The sequence below is a fragment of the Podarcis erhardii genome, assembly GCF_964252035.2.
Source record: "Podarcis erhardii genome assembly, chromosome: 10".
Taxonomy (NCBI): domain Eukaryota; kingdom Metazoa; phylum Chordata; class Lepidosauria; order Squamata; family Lacertidae; genus Podarcis; species Podarcis erhardii.
Window position 1 is genome coordinate 48,127,137 of NC_138500.1, and position 15,870 is coordinate 48,143,006.

At 43.5% G+C, this 15,870-nt stretch overlaps 1 protein-coding gene across 3 annotated transcripts in view; it reads left to right on the top strand.

The window, feature by feature from the left end:
* Positions 1-4,432: 4,432 nt before the first annotated feature.
* TAFA2 (TAFA chemokine like family member 2) overlaps positions 4,433-15,870 on the top strand; it is a 152,812-nt gene continuing 141,374 nt past the window's right edge. Inside the window, exon 1 of one of the 3 annotated variants that reach the window (XR_014160520.1) lies at positions 4,433-5,274. The gene's annotated coding sequence lies outside the window, so the exon portion shown is untranslated. Of the gene's footprint in view, positions 5,275-5,773; positions 5,886-6,843; positions 6,863-15,870 lie in introns of those variants that run through there. The other 2 variants (XR_014160521.1, XR_014160522.1) reach the window with 2 other exon arrangements.

Sequence of the window (15,870 nt, forward strand, 5' to 3'; positions counted from 1 at the left end):
TCCACAAGCAGATTCAACAGTCCCGCCACAAGTCAGCACTGCTACTCCGGCTAAAATCCTCCAGCAAGCAATTCATTAAGCCTGCTCCCAGTTTAGCTTCTGAAGCTGCTTTCCAATCTCAGGGCTGCCATAACCTTATTGCTGTGAAGTTTTAAAATCCTGGGCTGCTCATTAAATTCACTCTGTGCGCCAACTCTCGCCAAAGGGGCTGGCTAGTACAGTGGAACCTCGACTTACGTAAGGCTCTACTTACATACAATTCCAGTTACGACCTTCAGTAGATGCTTCGACTTAGGAACTTTCCTCTAGATACAAACAGAGGCCTTGCCAGCAGCCCGGAGCTTGCGCGGCCAGCTGCGGAGCAGTGCTGGGGCCTCTGCCGCTGGGGAGAGGGCCCCCATCCCACCCCCGAAGCTGTGGAAGAGGTGGCACCTGCAAGAGGCAGTGCAGGGTGCACTGCAGCCCCAAACCCCGCCGAGGAACTAACCTGAGGAAGTCCAGAGAAGAACCTGGCCTGGCAAGAAAAAAAAGTGACCCTGGCCAAAGTGAACCAGCTCTTTACTGACCCTTGCCCCACCCCCAGCTTGTAGCCAGGGAAGCCCACCCACCGTCAGTGCACATAAGAAGAAGAAAAATGTTAATTTTTTTCATCTACAATACTGTCTTATTTATTTTACAGTACAGCACATTGATTATTGCCTTCATTTTATGGATCTATGGTCTCGTTAGACAGTAAAATCCATGTTAAATTGCTGTTTGAGGGGGTGTTTTTCATTGTCTAGAACGGATCAATTCACTTTTCCATTACTTTCTATGGAAAAGTGCGCCTCTACGTTTCTTGTTATGACCGGACCTCTGGAATGGATTATGGTTGTAAGTAGAGGTTCCACTGTACAGATGAATTATGGCAGGGATTTGGAGCCCCATGTGGTAGGGATTCAGCAACCAAGTCTCCAAACTATTGAGCAGACTTGTATTTTTCTGGCATTCTGTGATGCCACATTTCTCAGTGTTAAGGCCTCTCCGAACACATGCCCTTTCAATACTTTAAGTCAAGAGTTATTATTTATAATCTGCACTTTTATATAGCTATAACAAGGAGGTATACAACATAAAATATTATAATACAGTGGTACCTCAGGTTACAGATGCTTCAGGTTACAGACGCTTCAGGTTACAGACTCCGCTATCCCAGAAATAGTACCTCAGGCTAAGAACTTTACCTCAGGATGAGAACAGAAATCGCATGGCAGCAGGAGGCCCCATTAGCGAAACTGGTACCTCAGGTTAAGAACAGTTTCAGGTTAAGAATGGACCTCCGGAACAAATTAAGTTCTTAACCAGAGGTACCACTGTAAAAGCATCAGTAAAGACATCATTAAAAACATAAATGAAGCACCTGGAACATATGAGGTCTTTCTTTCTGTGCCCCCTCCACGAGAGGTCTGGAGGGTGGCAGCACAAGAATGGGCCTTATCTGCAGTGGCTCCCTGTTTGTGGAATGCTCTGCCCAGGAAGAGGAGAGGAGAGTTTTGGACTTGATATCCCACCTTCTACTCCCCCTTAAGGAGTCTCAAAGCGGCTAACAATCTCCTTTCCCTTCCTCCCCCACAACAAACACTCCTTGAGGTGAGTGGGGCTGAGAGACTTCAGAGAAGTGTGACTAGCCCAAGGTCACCCAGCAGCTGCATGTGGAGGAGCGGGGAAGCGAACCCGGTTCACCAGATTATGAGTCCACCGCTCTTAACCACTACATAAATCTGGAAACAGGTCTAGCTCTAAAGAGATGACATTGTGACTTATTCTCACACTGAACCCTTGTAGTACAGTACTATATGCATCTACTCAAACATAAGTCTAATTGAATTGTCTCGATCCAGCAAGGCTACTCTTATTTTATTAGGGGTGAGGTGTATAGACTATGTATGGCATGGAAAAAAGTGGATAGATAAGTTTTTTTCTCCTCTCTAATAACTAGAATTCAGGGGCAATAAAAGAAACTAGATGTGGAAAGATTTAGGACAGATTAAAGTACAGTGGTATCTCGGGTTACATATGCTTCAGGTTACAGACTCCACTAACCCAGAAAGGGCTTCAGGTTAAAAACTTTGCTTCAGGATGAGAACAGAAATTGTGCTCCAGCGGTGCGGCGGCAGCAGGAGGCCCCATTAGCTAAAGTGGTGCTTCAGGTTAAGAACAGTTTCAGGTTAAGAACAGACCTCCAGAACGAATTAAGTACTTAACCCGAGGTATCACTGTACTTCTTCACACAGTGGTGCATAGTTCACTTCTGGAATTTACTCCCACAAGAGGCAGTGATTGGCCAACTTGGATGGATTTAAAAGATAGTTAGGCAAATTCATGAAGGATACTAGCCACAATGGCTACTTCTACACCCTATGTGTCAGAGGCAGTATTGCAAGTGGGGAGTGTGTGCTGTTGCACGGCTGCTGTGGATGGCTGCTGTTGAGAACCACACTGGGCTCAGCGGTGACAACTTGAATAAAATATTGGGGCCGGGGGGAGGAAATCTATCACATGGTGTGGCACACGTACACTATTTTATGCCAATGTCCATTAACTTTGGGGGTGCCTGGCCCCTCAAATATTTTATTGGTGGGGCCAATGGGACCTATGGCTTGACTAGCTGGCCCAGGGTGTTCTGGCACCTGAGGAAGGCCCCCAAACGGCACAGGCCTCCCTGCCAGAGAAGATCTACATCAGGAGCAAGGAGGGAAGGAAGACTGGCATCAGTATCTGCTCCTTGGGTGGACTATCCCACCACTCGGGGCCATTGCTTCAGCCTGCCTCATGGGTGGGCCGGCCCTTTGGGGCTCCTCTTATGTTGCTGTATGTTACCTAGTGTTATCCATCAATATTGCAGCCCAGCATTTGGGCTTGCTTAAGTTCCCCGCCCGTTTCCAAAACCAGCCTTTAAGGCTTTGCGAGGTAGTGGGTTTGAACCGCGACTGGCCTCGATCATCTGCCCAGTGAGTGTACATTTACAAATGCTCGTAAACCCAGCATTGCCTGAGCTCTGCCAGTGCAGCTTTCTCCCGACTGAAGTGCAGAGTGCTTGAGGACCGGAACATCCACAGGGAAACCAAAATGCTTGTTTACAAAGCTATTGTACTACCAACCTTGCTGTACGCTTGCGAAGCATGGTAAACGCCATCTCCAATTCCTCGAAAGATTCCATCAACGGTGTCTCTGGAAAAATTTACACATCACTTGGGAAGACAGGTGAACTAATGCTAGTGTACTGGAAGAAGCAAAGATCACCAGTGTCAAAGCGGTGATTCTTCAACACCAACTTGGACTGGTCATAGTGTTCAGATCCCTGATTATCGTCTTCCAAAGCAACTACTCTATTCTGAACTTAAAAATAGAAAGTGTAATGCTGGTGGTAAAAAAAAAAAAAAGTTTAAAGACTCTTTCAAGGCAAATCTAAAAAAATGTAGTATAAACACTGACAACTGGGAAACACTGGCCTGCAAGTGCTCCAATTGGAGAAAAGCCTTTACCAAAGATGTCATGGGCTTTGAAGACGCTCGAACTCAGGAGGAAAGGGAGAAACTTGCTGAGAGGAAGGCACGCTTGGCAAACCCTCACCGTGATCAACTCCTGCCCGGGAACCTATGTCCCCACTGCGTAAGGACGTGTGGATCCAGAACTGGCCTCCACAGTCACTTACGGACTCGCAGTTAAAACTGTGTTTATGGAAGACCATCTTACTCGAGTGATCGCCAAAGAAGAAGACAAACGCTGGAGGGAGACAGAGGCCAGCATTTGGAGACGGCTGCCTTTTTCCCGCCTCTGCCAGCAGGCGCTCTCTCCCCAGCCCGAAGAAAGGAGTGGAGTGAAGCGAGCGGGAGAAGAGGAAGAAGGGGAGCCAGCCTGAGCCTGGCGCCGCACTCTTTTCCCGCTCTCCGCTCGGCCAGCCGCTCGCCTTCGGGTTTCTGCCGCCTTCCTGGATGGGATTTCAGCTCCCCGGGAAGGATCCCCACCCGTCCACTCGCGCCTCCCGGGAGAGACGGGAAAAGCAGCTCCCCCGGGGAGGGAGGCGTCGGCACCGCAGCCCCGCACCGCGCGGAGGAAGCGCGCCAGGAGGAGGCGGACCGGCCTCTCCCTCGACGTAGCGGCTCCTGGTTACTCGGCGTCTGCCTTTTCTCCTCGCCTCCCTTCACAGGCCGCCCCGGCGCCTCAAGAGGACGCGCCTGCCCGGGATCGTAGCAGCGCTCCCGGGCTTGGGGCAGATGCGGGAGGCTGCTCTTGCGACGGGCACGGGGCGGGCTGGGCGGCTGCCTGCGTGAGGGACCCTCGGCGGCCAGAAGAGGTCCTGGGACGAGCCCGGGGCGCCCGACCTCTCGCCCGTCTGGGGACCTTGCACCCCGCAGGGTGGAGAAACAGTGTTCCGCCCTCACCCAAAGGACGCGCCATCTGCCGCCTCATCGGGACGTGGGCGCTTTCCCCCCGCTGCCTGCCTGCTTGCCCGCCCCAGCCGCGCAGATGGTTCCCTGCGCTTTCAGGGGAGAAGGAGAGCGAGGTGCCGTCGAATCGCCCGCCTGAAGCAGCAGCAGCAGCAGCGAGCTAAGCCAGCGACCTGGAGAACTACGAGCAGACTGGCTGCGCTGAAGGAAGAATTTCCCCCGCCCGCTTTCTTCCCCGGGAAAGGCAGCAGAATGGAGGGAGGCAAAGTGGCCGAAAGTGGCCCCGCGTGCTGAAAGCAAAGCAAACTAACCACAAATGGAATAACAGAGCGCGGGGAGATCTCTCTGCAATAGTCCGGAGTTGTTGCTCTTGCTTTTCTTTTTCTAAAAAAACCCAAACCCTCTCTTGAGTGGATCGGGGCGTCGCTGAGCAGCCAAAGGGCGGAGGGGCTGCGGGACTAACTTGCTTTTTCGGAGGGGCGAAAGAAAAAGAGAGAAGGTTGAAAGCGGCGTTTTTCTTTCGCGCGCAACCCCCCCCCCTTAACGTTTTGTACGGTTGTGGTTTGGAAACCGTGCAAAGCAGATCTATAGCACAACCCCCAAATTCCGCCCCCGTTGGCCTTCTGGTTTGTTTTGAACTCGCCTCCGAATCCTATTTAGACACATAAAAGTAGCCCGCTCTCTTTTGAACCAGCTCTCTCCTCTCTCTCTCCCGCCCCCATGCCACTGGATGCTGCAGGCGAATTTGGGATTTGTAAGCGATGCAAGTCCGATAAAGCTGGAGTTTCCCTCCGGGACCTGAAGGAGGATCGCTAGGTGGTTCCTTAAGGAAGCGGGTCTGCAGGTAGGTGAGGAAAGGCGCCGCCGCCGCCGCCGCCGCCAGGGCTTCCTTTTCCGCATGGGCTGGGCTCGGCCGCTCCTGCTCCCTGCTTGGAGGGCAGACGTGAGATCTCTAAAAGTGGATTAGTTACGCGCCTTTTAACGCCCAGCAACCAGAACCACCCGCCTCTACTTTCACTAGTGTGGTTAAGAGGGGATCTTCGTGGGGTTTTTTTTTATGTCGGCCGGTTCACGCTAATGGGTGATGTGGGAACCAGTGGCGTAGCGTGGGGGGTGCAGGGGGGGCCGGCCGCACCGGGCGCAACATCTGGGGTTAGGGCAAATCCACGGGTTAGGGGGCGCAAATCCACGGGTTAGGGGGCGCAAATTACTTGCCTTGCCCCGGGTGCTGACAACCCACGCTACGCCACTGGTGGGAACTGCAGTTGGTGAGGTTATTCTGGATTGCTTAATCTGGAATAATAACAAAAAGGCTGTGTGTGTGTGTGTGTGTGCCCTGGGGCTGTGTGGGCATTTGGCATGAGCTGGGAGACGTGGAAGCTGGGTCCCCTTGTCTTAACACAGTAAATCTCTCAACCTGAGAAGCTGTCTTTTTACATCTGGACAGAGTTTTGGGTAGGTGGTGTGGTGGGTAGAAGAGCGAAGTTATGGAGAAATGTGACCTCAATATTTGGGTGCATACCTAACACTGGTTGGTTTATACCTCTGTAGCATTCTTGAACTGTGCTCTGTGGAATCCAGGGTGGATGTTTGGCGAACACCCTTGCAAGGTGATGGATGGAAAGGGGACTGTACCTTTACTAAGACCTTGTTGAGTCGAAAATCTTGTGATGGTGGTTGTTCTAGATTAGTTAACACAAAGAGTGCAAGGGGGTGGTTTTGTGCACAATATACCGGTATGTATGTTCTTGAAAAGACTCCCACCCCTCCCCACTCTCTTAAACTGAAGAGGGATTCCAAAAAACCCAGTCGTGGTAAACTGTCTACCTCAATTCCAGTTGATTCCTGCTTGATTTCTAAGGAGATTTAAAAATATCTTATTTGAAGAAGTGTACTGGGTTTTGGGATACCTGCTTTTCTAGAACTCCAGGTAGATCTAGCTATAGTGTGATGAGTGGGGTCTGAAAGAAGGGGAACCACCCCCCAGCAGTGAGGTGCAGAAATAAGAATTGTTTCCCTGAAATAAAAATAAGCGACATTCTCTTCAAATAAGAAGGCATATTGGTGTGAAATGGCACTACATTTGTGTTTAACTAACCCATATGTACTGCAGCGTGGATCAATGAGATGTGTCAAGTCTTCTCTTTGAAATCCTCACACTGTCTGTTCCGTATTATTTTAATCCTCACCCTGCACCCCCCCCCCAATATCTGCAGGAGGAGATGCGGGGGCCATCTGTGAGAGACTATTGATTTCTCTGCCTAACTCCTTTCATAAAGAGCAAGGCTGGTAACTTCCAGAGCCTCATATATCCTGAGATTTTTATTCTGTTTGGAGACTAGTCGCTTTATTGAATGACTGGAGGGAGAGGTTAAAGAGTAGAGGAATTGTTTTATGAATCTCTGGGAAAAATAGGCTTTATAAACCCTGAGGTTTGATTTCATTTATTTCTGTGTAAATACTTTCCAAGTTGTGCCTTATGCCTTTTTTTGGGGGGGGTAATCTGTTTTGCTTCTTTCCATTTATTAGACGTATATTAGATTAATGTGGATTTTCATTTTGACTGGGTTAGCACCTACTATTTAACAGTGAGACTTTCTCAATGCCCCTCCCTCCTTTTCTAAACACCTTTGCAAAAGCAGGAATTTTGAAATACCTGCTTTGTTTCTCGTTTAGCTATGGATCTGACTGTTGGGAGCAAAAGAGGCAACTGTTTTGAGTACTGTAAATATATGTAGTTATCCTGTTAATCGTTTTGCTCTGTTTTGTACATCCTTTTCAGCAGTTTACACCTGTCTGGAGAACTTTTTAAGTTTGTTGTTTTTAACTGTAGAGAACACGATTCATAAGCTCTATGATAATATTAGTAATGATCATTTTTTTCTGTCTCCTGTAGAAATACTGTATTATTATTATTATATATTTTACAAAAGCCAAACAAAGCACTTCAAGGTGTTAAGGTATATTTGCAGCATAGGGTTCATTTAAAGTACCTGGTTTATCAGTTGGCCTTAGGCACAGACATTTAAGTTGTCATCAGATTTACAACTTACTTTGTTAATCAATATAAACTAAAGCAAGAAGTTATATTAGTGTATAATTATATTTGCAGACTCTTCAACATACTTACTTTGAACTAAGGCTCACCAGTATCAGTGTAGCATATTCCCATGTAAATATATTTAGAGAGCTGAGCTGCCAAATATTTTTAGAGCATCAAAGCAAATGAATAACCTGCTTCCAAGATGACATACCACAGTCATTAGGAAACCCTCTTTGACATATTTTTGTATAATGAGGGTTCCACAATTTGCAGCAGAGTTTCTTTTTAATATATCCATCAAGTGATTTTGTAATTGGTGGAGTATTAGAGAGACAATGTTAAGTCTTTACTGCAAATCCAATAATTTTTGGAGTTTTTACCCATCCAGGTCTTGATTTCTAAAGCTAACATTTTTGACATTGTGTGAGTTAACTCTTTCTGTACCAAAACACGGTTGCATCTTGTCCTAACAATCTTAAGATAGGATTGTTATTACTGATAGAGTAGCAGTATTATATATATGGCTGTGGGAGCAGCATGAACGGTATGGTGTCTGTCTGCTAATATGTGCCTGAGAATATCTTGATTCCACTCACAGGGCACAATCCACCAAGAAATTATTTTGCTCCAGCCCCAATTAAATGAATAGGTAATGCAAAAAAATTTTTGAAAGGGATTTCCTGGTATACTGTGTATATAATGTTTTTTATCAGAGACTAGATGCATCGTTTTTGCATGCCTTTTGTGAAAAACATGGGTTTTTCAGCATTGCACTGGGGCAGACAGAATGTAGCAGCTATGTGGAATGGAAAACCACGTGTGCGGGTAAGATAACTGCATTAGAAAACCACTTGTAAAGAAAGGCAATATTATGATAGAAGATTCATAGGACCTCATAAAGATTTATGTTCAAGGAGATAGCCTGCCCCATTTCTCTGAAACTGCAGAGCACTATTTAATAATCAAAATATTTGATAATTTTATTATAAGAACATTTGAAGCTTTCTATTTGGCATCAAAGCACTGATCTACCTAGCTAAGCATTGTTTATAACCTAACAGACAGCAGATGGTCTATTCTAATTGGCAGCAGATTTTTCAAGGCTACATGCAGAAAGAGTTCATGGAATCACCGGAGTTGGTGGGAAAATCACTCTTCTAGGGATGAACTTCCATCTGATTAGGATAGCACCTCTGAATGCTAAACTGAGAAAAGACTCCGCTAAATGTTCAGTTGCATGCATACAGATAGGAGACTATCTCAATGCCATGCAATATTTAATGCAATGGATTTGCCTAGATATAGAGAAGCATAGCAGTCAACTGGAGATCATATTGTACTGGGCAGATAACTGTGATTTATTCATATCTGGTAGTAAATAATAAAGACCTGTAGCTTAAAGTAGCTCTTTAACTTAGAACAGAGGACGTTATGCCATAATGTCATCCAGTAACGCATTCATTTTTCTTGCAAATTACAGTATTTTTTTAAAAAGGACTTGCATTCCAATCCTATGCATTTTTACTTAGAATTCTGAGTAAATTACTCCTTGGTAAGTGTGCATAGGATTGAAACCTTAATGAATGAAACGTGCCCATTTTAATTTGAGCAATATTTTATTGAAATGTTTAAGGGTGCAATCCTGTAACCTCTTAACTGGGAGTAAACCCCATTGACCTTAATAGGACTTATTTCTGAGTAGGTAGGATTGCGTTGAGAACTACATGTTTATTTATTATCTATCTATCTGTCTAACTAAATAAATAGAGAATTGTGTTTATTAATGATATTCAAATTGTTAACTATCAGAAACATTTTTTTTTAAAAATAAAAAATACATAGTCTAGTAGTGTAGAAACTGTAATGTTTATTATTTTTTACAATCCCAGGATTATGTGATCTACATGTGATATATGCATGGTGTCAGTATGAACATACAGAGTAACCAGAGCAAAAGCAAAAAAAGAGAGAAAATAAATTAAAGACTGCATGAATGTATGAAGGGCGATTAAAGATTCCGAAAAGCTGCTAGAGTTGTCTTCTCTGATTTAAGTACCGCTTTAGAATACAAAGCCATATTGTATGGACAACAGTAACCTTAGAACAGGTTATTTTCTTTTTCAAACTGGCATTGCTCTGACAGTACAGTATAAATTTATTAGTTCCTTATGAGCTAAACACAAATTGTGCAATGAATAAAATTCCATAATTAAAACACTATGACAGATAGTTGGGATTAACACACACTCTCTCTCTCTCTTAATATTTATTGTGCTTCAACCCAAAGCCCACTTACTAAAGTGTAAGAAGCATTGTACTTCAGAGGACTTCCTTGGAGCAAATACACACAGTATTTTTCACTGACCATTCAGTTTTTAAAATAGTGCAAGGACATCATAAATATTAAAAATCATAGGAAAAGAATGACTGTTTTGTTCCCTGTAAAGTAAAATATCCAGACTGATTAAGGCAGTAAACAGCTTTGATCAAATCAAACACAATGCTTAAGCATACAACTTCATATTAAGGCAGAATGGTCAACAAATGAGATAATGGGTTATGCCAGCATATAGCATGGTACAGGAAATTTATTCGTGTTCTCGAAATTAAAGCAATATATGTTCCAAAAATATATAAGCTATGCTTGCAACCAGACATCTCTGGTGCATGAACGTATTTTCAAAGAGAGTATCTTTATAGTAAAAGTGTTATCAGCTGAAAGTCTGGTGACTGATGACATCACTAATATCATAGCTTCTATCCATCATGGTTGATTCAATCAACCTCCGGTTCCCTCCTACTGCAGACAGACCATACAGAGACTTGTGCTGTAATTCTGCAGAAGTCGCTACCCAGCTTCTGATAAACCTTGTATTACCAGTTGCCTATCAAAAGGAAGCACAAAATAATCATGTCAACCTCAAGTGCTCATCTAAGACTGTAGTGCAAAGCTTTTCACTCCCACAGGAATACAATACAGTTGGGTTTTGTGCTGCTTCTTTCGTACAATGTATTTGGAAACACACTTTGCAGACAGTGAGATAAAATAATAAGATACTACTTTGTTGCAGCTGTGAGGATGGTACTCATTATACGTGCCTAAAATGGAGATACTTTGTCAAGAAAGGATTGCAGTCCCGAATTCCTTGCGACTGTAGTGTGATATATGCAGAAGAAATATAATGCAGCCTATGCGGAGGCGGGGATCTATAAATTGGTTTCTGTGGTCCTTACATAATGAGAAACTCTTAGACATTAGAGCCGTCGCTGTTCATATGCGGCAAGACTTTAAGCAGCAGCATATTTTTTTATAAATGTTGGAAAACAGTTACAAAATTAGTTATGTATACATTTGAAGAATGGGACAATTTGGTATTCCAAGGTTATCAGAATTTATACACTCTATAGTTTATTTTCAATGTTACTGTTAACCCCTTTAAAACTTTTATACATTGTGTACTGCTAACACTTATTGAGGTGGCTTGCCCAGCCTGAAAAAAAATATCAACATAAATAACTGTTTCTACCAAAATAAAGTAGGTGCATGGCGATCAGCACATCCATACATAAAAATCAACAAAATCCATGAGGTACCAGTTGGACAGCAGATGTTTTTACGTAGGTTGCCCAAGTCTCAACAATGCTGGTACCGGGAAAATGGATATGTGGAGGGAGCTCCATAAATGAGGTGACACAACAAAGTTGTGACCACTCATGTTGCTTCAGAAAGGAGAACACACAGAACTGACTCTCCAGTGAAGATCTGAACAAATGGGCAGGCTCGTTTTATTTTGGTAAATGCAGTTCAAAATACAGTGGTACCTCGGTTAAGTACTAAATTGGTTCCGGAGGTCCGTTCTTAACCTGAAGCAGCACTTTAGCTAATGGGGCCTCCCGCTGCTGCCGCGCTGCCGGAGCACGATTTCTGTTCTCATCCTGAAGCAAAGTTCTTAACCCAAGGTAATATTTCTGGGTTAGCGGAGTCTGTAACCTGAAGCGTATGTAACCTGAAGCATATGTAACCCGAGGTACCACTGTATAGTGTTATACAGTATAGCCAAACCTACCATGCAATAATATGATGTACTCTTCTGAGAGCTAAGGAGAGATTGTCCATTACTGAGGTAGTATCGGGAAGTGTCTACTGTACCATGAAGTAAAAAGCAATTGGTTACATTTACTTTTGCTGAGAAACTCATATAATCATAGAATTGCTTCTGAAGATGTTTTGGAGCACTGTTTTTTTAAAAAACAGAACCCCTTTAGGATTGTGTTTCATTGTGTACATTTTTAAATTAATTAAGCACATGCTTATTCCCCTTCTCTTTAAGAGTTGTTTCAAAAAGGGAAGTAGTACCACATCCTCTTCCTGGACAGTACCATTTCAGATTATAAATTGAAAACTGCATTATTCAATTCTCCCGCTTGTTATTTTTCAACTCCTCCAAAACGAGTGTCTTGAAAGGAAAGCTAGTATCTTGAATTTAGTCCAGCTTTTCTTCTAACATGCTGTATTTCAGCATGCAGGGAGAATTTAAAAACAATAATAGATGCAACCTTCAGATATGTGATAGGCACAGGAATGGTTGCACCTTCTACTGTCTTGTGCACAGTTTCTTTGTTGAAATGATAAGCTAAGGCTATATTCCTAGGGGGTAAGAAAGAGGGAAAGGCTATTACATTTATGGCTTGTTTGTGAGATTTTCAGAAGCTTCTGGTTGGCCACTGTGGGAAAACCTATGTAGGCTGTTAGTCTGATCCAACATAGCTCTTTTTACATCATTGTGTGGATTGGCTGCATTGTAAAGTATTGTGTTTACAGAAATGTTCCCTTGGTAGTGATTGATTTATGATGGCTATTTCACACATCCAATGGTCAGTGCCCATATGTGAACTCAGCCACAGTAATAATGTTTTATATATCAATGTATTTGCACACCAATACTGATAAGAGTGTAATACTCCTACTAACCTAGCAGTTCGAAAGCACGTCAAAGTGCAAGTAGATAAATAGGTACCGCTCCGGCGGGAAGGTAAATGGCATTTCCATGTGCTGCTCTGGTTTGCCAGAAGCGGCTTAGTCATGCTGGCCACATGACCCGGAAGCTGTATGCCGGCTCCCTCGGCCAATAAAGCAAGATGAGCGCTGCAACCCCAGAGTCGGCCACGACTGGACCTAATGGTCAGGGGTCCCTTTACCTTTACCTTTACCTTTACTGATAAGAGTGTAATACTTGGTATTAGTGTTTCCCAAACTTGGGTCTCTAGCTGTTTTTGGACTACAACTCCCATCATCCTTAACTAGTAGGACCAGTGGCCAGGGATTATGGGAACTGTAGTCCAAAAACTGCTGGAGACCCAACTTTGGCAAACATTGCTTTTTAGAGCCTTTCCCATCAGTAATGCGTTAGAAAATGTTGGAAGGATAGTGTGCTCTGTGCCAAGCAACAATTGCCATTATGCTGAGTATACCATTGTGCAGGACCCTTTTGTAATGACTGGAAGTGCATTATTTACCTTCCTACTGCTTAATTTGAGCTAGGGCTTCCCATAGGGGCCTGGTTTCAATGTGTGGGGTTGGTTTGTATCGGATGAAGAAGAGAATATATCTGAACATGTGTAGAATGTGCTTCAGCCTATTCGTTCTAGGATTAGAAGGCAAACTTTCAGACATTGCTGAGAGGCAAGAGTGTAGAGACAATGAGGCTTCATTTTATATATATATATATATGTATGTATATGTGTGTGTGTATGTGTGTGTGTGTGTGTGTGTATATATATATATATATATATATATATATATATATATAATGTGTATGTGAAGGCTGCTACACTTGAGTGGTACAGTGGAACAACACTATACTGTACAAGAGGAAAAAAATACATTGAGAATTTTTTTTTACAAATGCCATGGGAATTGTATTAAAAATGGCATGGGAAATGACGTTACAAGTATTGTCCAGTAGTTCCCTGTGACGGCCACCTAGGTATATACTGACAGAGCCTATTGAGGCATGAGACTGAACATGTGTGAGCTTAAATTGGGAAGGGATTGAGGGTTGTACATGTAAGACCTCCCAGTATCTCAGTGCGTGCTGACTCAATGTCAGATCTTTAATGTAAGCTGCATTCCTTACTGTGCGAATGCATTCAGCCAAACACATATAGAAGCCTTTTACAGACTTTCATGCTTAGAATGTAAAGGTCTGACATGGAGCCATTGTGCATAAGGGAAAGTTGAGGGCAGGTCTTGTGTGCACATCCCTGACCCCCTCCCAAATTTAAGACCTTAAATGTTCATTCAAACATTGCGGTGGATTCTAGTTGTGGAAAGGAATCCCATTTTCTCTGGAATAAAATAAATTAGGCTGTTGGCATTGTTTGGAAAGTGCAGTATTTCCATGATACAAAGTTTGTTTTTTAAAAGAAGAAGAAAGTAAATATAACAGTGAAATGTTTTTGAGATGTTCATGAGTTGTCGTCCTTTGCAGCTATTATGCACAGGGTTTTGTGTAAGCTGTATGCTAAATAAGAAATACATTGAAATTCTGCAGAAACGTTATCCAGATTCCGTACCAAGAAAAACTGAGTTTCTCAGGCTCGATACATGTTATGCACTTTTGCTCCTATATTTAACTTTGCAGAACTTAATCATTTATTTATAACTTTTCCTCCAAAAAAGCTGAATTGGCAAATTGGCATACATGCTTATTATCCTCCAGCCCCAGGGGCGCCGACTTATAAAAAATAGGGGGGGCGGGGGCCCATACCGACTTATAAAAAATATTGGGGGGCCCAAGACCTCCAAACCGCTGCTGCTGGGGGAACGAAAGGGGGGAGTCCTGGGCTGCCCCGACCTTAAGTGAACCTGTGAGGGCCCGCCCTTTGCGGCAGCCGATTGGCTGCTGCCATGGGCAGTGAATATTAATGAGCTAGGGGGAATCCCTGCTTCTCGCGGGGCTGACGCCAGCCCCGCGAGATTGTTGATGGTTCGAGATCGGGAGTGGCTTTGTTTTAACTCATTACTGAATGTATTTTAAAAGGTAACTATCGTCAAACAAGGAAAATAAAAAATACCAACAAAATTTTGTGATTTTACAAAGCATAATATAACTAATAATTTTCTTAAATTATTGGGGGGGCAGAGCCCCCCCAAACGAATTTTTGAGGGGGCTCGGGCCCCCTCAGGCCCCATGGAGTCGGCGCCTATGTCCAGCCCTGCAGTGTAGATTAACTAAGAAATAGTGATTGGCCCCCAAACCACTCAGTGAGCTTCCTGGCTGAGTAGAGATTGGAACCCGAGTCTCCACAATCCTAGTGTGACACTCTAACCATTATACCACACTTTCTTATTCTGCTCCTGTTGCTCATGGGGAAGGGGAAAGAAGAATAGCCCCACCCTCCAACCTCTTGAAATCATCTTCTGAAGCTCCCTCCAGAAATGGGAGTTTTCACTAAATATTGCCTGTCTTTGCAGCCAGGTGGTCAATTACAATTTTTTTGCAATTTTCTGTGCTTGCGTAGGGTAAAATAAACACACATTTCAGCTACATTCTTACAAGGAATATGAATAAAAAGTCTTGAGACTTTCTGGTATTTGGTTGAAAAGCTGGAAAAATTTCTGAAAAGGGCTCAGTTCTGGCTGAGAGTGCTTTGCAATTTGATTGTTGGAACTACTTTAGACTAAACACTTTTATATAAGTGATAGGTGTTTTCTCCTTCTGGAGACACGCGTCCTCCCTTATTAAATGCTGCTGTATCTCTTCTTCTGAACTACTTGCTCTTTATTCATCGCTGTGTAGACTTGTCTCGTCACCATCAGCGTCTCTGTGAGCTTTCTAAACATCAAAGTTGTTTTGCAGTTAACGCTATCATGTAACTGTTTTCCTTTCCCCTTATGCCCACTTTTTATGTTATATCAGCGCATAAATAAATGTAAGTCATTTGCATTTCTAAGTTACCTCAGTGCAGAAGGCACTTGTAAGAAATGCCCCTTTTCACATAGAACATTGGCAGGTTGTATTTCTGACCGTTAAACTTGGACTAGCTACAGTGGGCTGCTGAAACGGAATCATCTTACCTATTTTTCCTTGAACAGGATAGGTAAGAATCATCTTACCTATCCTTGAACAGGAGCTGATTTAGAAGACTATCAGAGATGGGAAATAGGACATACCTTTACTTCCTGTAATGGAAATAACTTGTATCCCTGCAACTCAAATTAAAATTTTTTAAGTTCTGGTGATTTCAGTATGGAAGAGTTAAGCATGTGCTAACCTTTTGTTGAAAACAACAAGACCTGGACATATTTAACTGGAGGGTTTCTGCACACCTTTTACCTCTCCTTCTTTAATAAAACATTTTTTTAATTAAAAAAACACCCACGTTTTGTTTTAA